Consider the following 6,229-nt stretch of genomic DNA (forward strand, 5'->3'; position numbering starts at 1 on the left):
CAGCTCCATTTTCACCCCAGAGCAAGGAAATGCTTTGACTCAGGTCTCCAAAGCCACCACAGCAGGACAAAATGAGCTCTGATAAGGATCTGCAGCCCATGTTTCACCTACTTTGGCATTGCTGCCAGGGACAGTCCCCTTCACAGCACTATTAGTCTTTCTTTTTTTCCCCCCACTGGAAAACTTGCATCTCTGCAATCAGTGCTGTGGCTTTGGTGTCATCAACATTACTCTCAGTAAGCAAAGGGGACTTAACATCACTGCTGGGTCCTTAGACCAGACTGGAAAAGCAACACATGCTTGGGTCTGTGCTGCCAACACTGCTCGCTCTTCCTCCTGAGTGCCAGCCAAGCTCACACCACCATAACCTTCACAGCCTCACAGGTCCCAGCATATGCTCTCAGGTGGTTTGTGCTCTGTCATCTCTCCAGGTTCCCTGTTCACACCAGCACAGGCAGCCTTCAAGACTAGGTCACATCCCCTGCTCTCCTCCTCCAGGGAAGTGAACTCCTGTAACATCACTAGGAAAACTGCATCCCACCTATAAAACCACGGACATGCCTATATTCCCATCATCGTTGTCCTTTTTTTGTCCTGATTGACACACTTTTTACCTCCCTGCCATCTCTCTTCCCCTTCAGAGGAACCCCATCAGTACCACTGCTTAACACTTAATTTCTCTGAAATATTTAAACTTCTCTGTTTTCCAACCAACCACTACACCCCTCTCACAACCCAGAGATCCTCTGCGCTAAAAGAGAAGAGGCATAGTTGTTTGGCATATTTAACAAAGGAAACCCAGAGTAGGTGGCATTTTGCTTCACAGCCAAAGCAGAGTCCAGAGCTCTCAATTTCAGCAGTGTTTCATGAATTACACCTCCAAAGTGAGGCATTTCAAAATGCAGGGACTTCAAAGACACTTACCCATTTTTAATCAGTCTCTCAGCATTATTAACACTTCAGGTTCAGAGCAAGCAGCCCCTTGCAGCTCACTTCAGGCTCATCTGCAGCTGTCAAATAAGAAATATCAAGGGAAGATTATTGTGCTGCCATGCTAACATTGCAAGCTAACATAGCCTTTGGGGCTGCATCTGCATAAGCGTTGCCCACAGAGGTGGTCTGTTCTTCACATCTTGCCTAGTGCCTTGGAAAAGGACTCATCTCTGCTGTCAACCACCACATGAAGATGGCTTTCTCCCCCCCAGAGACACCCAGTTATGCACCCACCCTGGGCTAGACTCTGCTGCAAGAAGAGCTATGAGTCTCACCCATCTCAGCACAACTTGGGAGACACCTCATCCTCACACATCCCATGCAAGAACAAGGTTGATGACACTGGACAAAGCTCTTCTGCTTTCATGCACTTTTGTGACCAAAACCCAGTTCCCAGTTGCTGATCAGCCAACAAGCCAGTCAGCCCCAAGCTAATGGAAATGAGTTTGAATTTCTGGACTGCGATAACCACATCTCAGAGCTCCTCTATTCGTACCTACTGCTGCTGCAGCTCTCAGGTGAGTGCTGCCCAGATCTCCAGGGAAACAAGTCTTGGTCATCCTGAAATCCCGACGTCACTGCAGCTACCCAAGGTCTACACCATGGTCCTTTCCCTTCAGCCAGGATGAGCTTCTTGAGCCCAGAGCAAAGCTCCAACAGTCTGGCTCAGTGAAAAGCCTGTCCCAAACGGCTGCTCATTTCCCATCGTTGTGCTGGGTATGCAACCCAGCTCAGCAGCACAGCAGTTGACTTCACTCCACCAGGCTGCATCGCTGCAAATGCAAATTCAGCATCGGAGTGTGTTAACTCTCAGCATCCTGGAACACTATTCCCTCTCTGGTAGCTCACCAAGGAGGGTGAACTGCTAGAGGCCAGGAGAGGAATGACAGGAATTTCCTGATTTCATCCACCTCTGACGATGAGATGCACAGCGAGTCCTGTGCAACTTAAGAGCACGTGGAGCCTCAGCAAAAAACATTTCAGAAACATGTCCAGAGCATGACAACAAGCTTTACTGAAGAATAAAACACACTTAAAAAAAGTCTGTGTCAAGTGGACTTACTGTATCAGAAGGAAAGAAAGTGGATAAACTTAATTTGCATCAGTTACTTTGCAAATCTCTGTGCACCAAGAGCATCTAACAACTTCCCCTAAATCCAACATCTACTGCATCCTCCTATGGACCCAGTGTCTCATGGGTCATGCCCTTCCCTGTCACCAGGTTTCCTTTCCTGCCCAAATCCACCTTTTAGCTCTGACCCAAAAGTCACAAAAAGCATCTTGGGTTATGAACTGTCTTGCATGCCATTTGTACATCCCCCAGCACAGAAAGGTCCTGGGTCTCCTTGTCAAGTCTGCAATGCAATGGCAGCAATTTCCAGCACTCTGCTTGAACCAGAGTCTGGACCTCGTCTTTGCAACCCTTCCCAGGCCATGAGCCACCATGACATGTGGCTGAGTGTCCTGGACAGGCCTTTATCACTGCTGACTTAGCTTGACAGTGCCAGGGAGGAGGGGGAAATGAATCAGGAAATGAGCAACAGCAAGAGGTGTATATCCAAAAGGCAGGGATGAGGCCAACTTTGGATGATCACAGTAATAGCATGTAACACATGCCATCTTCAAAGGACTAATGAATCCCTACAAGGTTCCCCTGTTATTATTTGCATTTCACAGATGGATACCTTAAGATGCAGAAGGCTGCATTATCCTCTGGGTCACACCTATTTCAGTCCATTCATCCCTGGTCTTATATTAGAACTCATCCCTGTGGTGAGAGAGATCCTCCCACAAGGCAAAACAACAATGCTATCTCTCACTCAGGCCTGGTACAGGAATCACTACTATCAGCTATGGTCTGGCTTGCATGGCACACCGGCCGGACTGGTTCTATTGATCTCTTCTGGCCTTGAAAACTGATCACTTCTTCCCTCCCATCAGGCTGAACGGTACAAGAAGCTCTCCCTTCCTGCTAGATTGGATTTTTTATATATATACTTAGTTTTTTCTGGATGTGAAATATAAGACAGAGGAATCCAGAGAGATGCATCCAAGTGTCTAACACACCATCCAGTGTCATTCCACCCACCAGTCTCAGTCTGCCTGTGGAAAGGTCCCACCTTCCAGCCAGGAGCCTCCCCGCAGCTCAACAACTTTTGTTCGCAGAAGAATGAAGCTGCCCTGGGAAACTGCGCTCACTGGGAGAGCAAAATTGCTCCCCAAGCTATAACCAATGCCATGTGGGGTTGGGGATGCTGGAACCAGTCTCTGCATTCAGAGGGAGATCCAGCTTCGAAGCAACGAGCTCTCCCCGCCAACTCTGGGGAAGCAGCTTGCCATTCCTACTGTCAACGCTTTCCAGGGCAGTATTTGCTCACTGAAAATTGTTAGGCTGGAGATGGCTGGAGTTGGGTTTTGATCTACAAGGCCTCAGCAACTAACATCTGCACAGTGAAAAGATTTCTCATGGCAGAGCACCATGACATCCCACAGAGCTGCAAAGGACTTGCAGCCTCGGAAGGCCACCAAGATCTCTGCTTTGATGGGCCTTACCAGAGCTAGCTGATTTCACCTCAGTTAACAGTATTTGTAGCTTAGATAAGGGTAATCAAAATCTCATCATTCAGGGCGTAAACTGATCGCCTGCAGGGGTTAGAAAGGAATTTTACTTCATGTGCAGCATTGCATAACCACCCAAATTCATTGTGGGTATTTTCCAGCCTCTGCTGAGCACCAGCCGTGGGCCACAGCTAGAAGCGAAGCATGGCACACCGGCTGAAAAGCCAGAGTCATCATGCAAAAAAACACAGCCCCATTGTTTGGGAACAAAGTAGAAATTTTTCTGACTCTGGCTTCAACTCACACATGGAAATAAAAGACAATGACTGTCACTGGGCTACTGAAACAGCAGAATTTCAACAGAGGAAGAAAAATCTGTCCTGAGATTATTTTCTTGTGGACAGCTAGAAAAGTGCCTGGAGAGTCCATAAGCACAATGCACTAAGGATTACAAAGCACAAAATGACCCATTTGAGTAACACTGCCCCATCCTGTGCTGCCAGCTGGACCCTTTAAGTGCTGCTCCAATGAGGGGTGCCAACAACCTGCCCTCCAGTGAGGACTGAACCCTTCCATGTCACCCAACAACCCTCATCACCAGCCATCCCCACCTGAACAACAAGGGACAAGAACATAATGTTTTTCTCTCTGCAAAATTATTATTTATGTTTTATCAGTAGCAAGGATTCTATAGTGTCAGAATTGGCCGCAGGGTGTGGTGGCCTAAGTGTCAGTACCCATCGCTGCAGTAACAGCAGGAGGCAAAAAACACACTCCATGTGGGTGTTGGTTGGTCTTAGATTATAGTATCACCACACCCCACTCTGCTAATTGCACTATGAAACTCTGATCTCTACCCTATCCCACAGCCAGCCTGACGGCAGGTACCTTCAGCCGTGCATGTGATCCCTCAAGGCACCAGCCGTTCCTCTGGAGGAACCTGTGGGAAGGTTGGATCCCAAATTTCTTTGCTCTGTAGAAGGTAACTGAGAATAAGTTATTTCTGTGCACATATCTGAAAGAAGACCACAGCGTCATTACTAGACGCATCTGTTGCCATGGACTGTGACCAGAACTGCAAGCCAGTGGAGATAATTTTCAAAGAAAACTACAAACTTTTCACTAAAAAGAAATAAGCAGCTATAACAGAAAGTAGAGTTTTGCATGAGAGCTATGGATTTTCCATACTCTTCCATTTCTCCTTCCATATCCCCCAAATTTAGGAGAGAGCATACAATTGACATGAACATTTGCATCTGGTCAGAACTCCCTGTTTTTAAACTGAAAGCCACGGAATATCTTCAAGGCACCCATAACTTACTTTTCAGCCATTGTACCACCTTTCCCCAAAGTGCTGATGACGTGGCAGTACTGGGGAAAGGGGAGACTTGTCCCTTTATGTGAGATATAAAAAGGTTTAAACACCTTTCTATGGGAAGGAGAGGCATGCTGTCAAATAGCATCATTACCTTCAATAGCATCACTCTAGTTGCTGAAGGAGTAGTTCAGCCTTATCAAAGATAATGGCACAGCCCTTGATGCTTCAGAGGAGAGAGGAGCCACCAGAAATGCATCAGGATTTTGGGGAAACGCTTTAGGTCTAATACACTTAAAGAAACCGTCTCCATTCAGTCCTCACAGCTCAGCTGTCTCCACTCACACACCAAAACCCAAGTTTCGTGCAGACATTCAATGTGTAACCCTGGAGTCTGCTCCTCCACACTGTGGTCAAATACTCCAGGGTGCAAGTCTGCAGTCAAATTCCTTGCAAGTTTGTACCTGATTTTCAACTAATGTGTTTGCTACTGAAAATAATCCCTGTGCTCTGGCAGGAGCATTTGCTAGGCCATTTCTGGCAACAGTACTAGGACACCATGACAAATTCCAGCTAGCATGGCTTCCCTTATGCACAAACATGAGACTTCTGACATTAGTGTCCCACGGCAAAGCCCTCTTTAGTGTCTGACACCAAGACTTGTCTACACAATACCATCTGGCCAGATACCAGCAACTGCTCATGCTGAGTGTAGAAAAGGTTGCTCTGGCTGTGCTTTAAACTGCACAAAGGCTGAAGAAATACCCCATGAAGCATCTGTCCACGTGGCCAGAGAGTTGGGGCACACCAAGCCCAGGAAGACATGCTCCAAGTCCTGCCCACCCTACGGGTTCAGCCTGCCTCTGGACCGCTGTACAGGTGTGAATCATCCTTCCCAAAAGGAGGGCTAAACACTCACTGATCAGTGATCCGCTGAGCTAATGGCACCTTCTAGCATCTCCAGCAGACATGGCTGACTGCCATGGCAATCCTGGTCTTTTTTTCAGCTTTTCTTCTGGAAGAGAGGAGTGAACATTCTTCCTCCTCCACATCACCAAGGACTACACCTACACTGTTGTCTCCCCTTTTTATTTCTACACTTCTCCAGCCTCCCACTTGCCCTCCATCAAAAAGGGGGAAAGAAATTTCCCAAGGAGTTGTGGGTCTTTTGGGCTCTTTCATCCTGTTTGGTGTTGTCTGAAGCATTCCCTCAGCCACTGCAAAACCTCAGAGTCCTTTTGTCTGCTTCTCAAGCACAGGCACTTCATGGGAGTTCAGCACACATTTAACCCAACCTGTTTCCCCAAGGACTGCTACAAATCATGCCTTTTCCATAGGCACTCATACACACTCAGAGCTCTG

Source organism: Strix aluco, chromosome 13 (assembly GCF_031877795.1).
Source record: "Strix aluco isolate bStrAlu1 chromosome 13, bStrAlu1.hap1, whole genome shotgun sequence".
Lineage (NCBI taxonomy): Eukaryota > Metazoa > Chordata > Aves > Strigiformes > Strigidae > Strix > Strix aluco.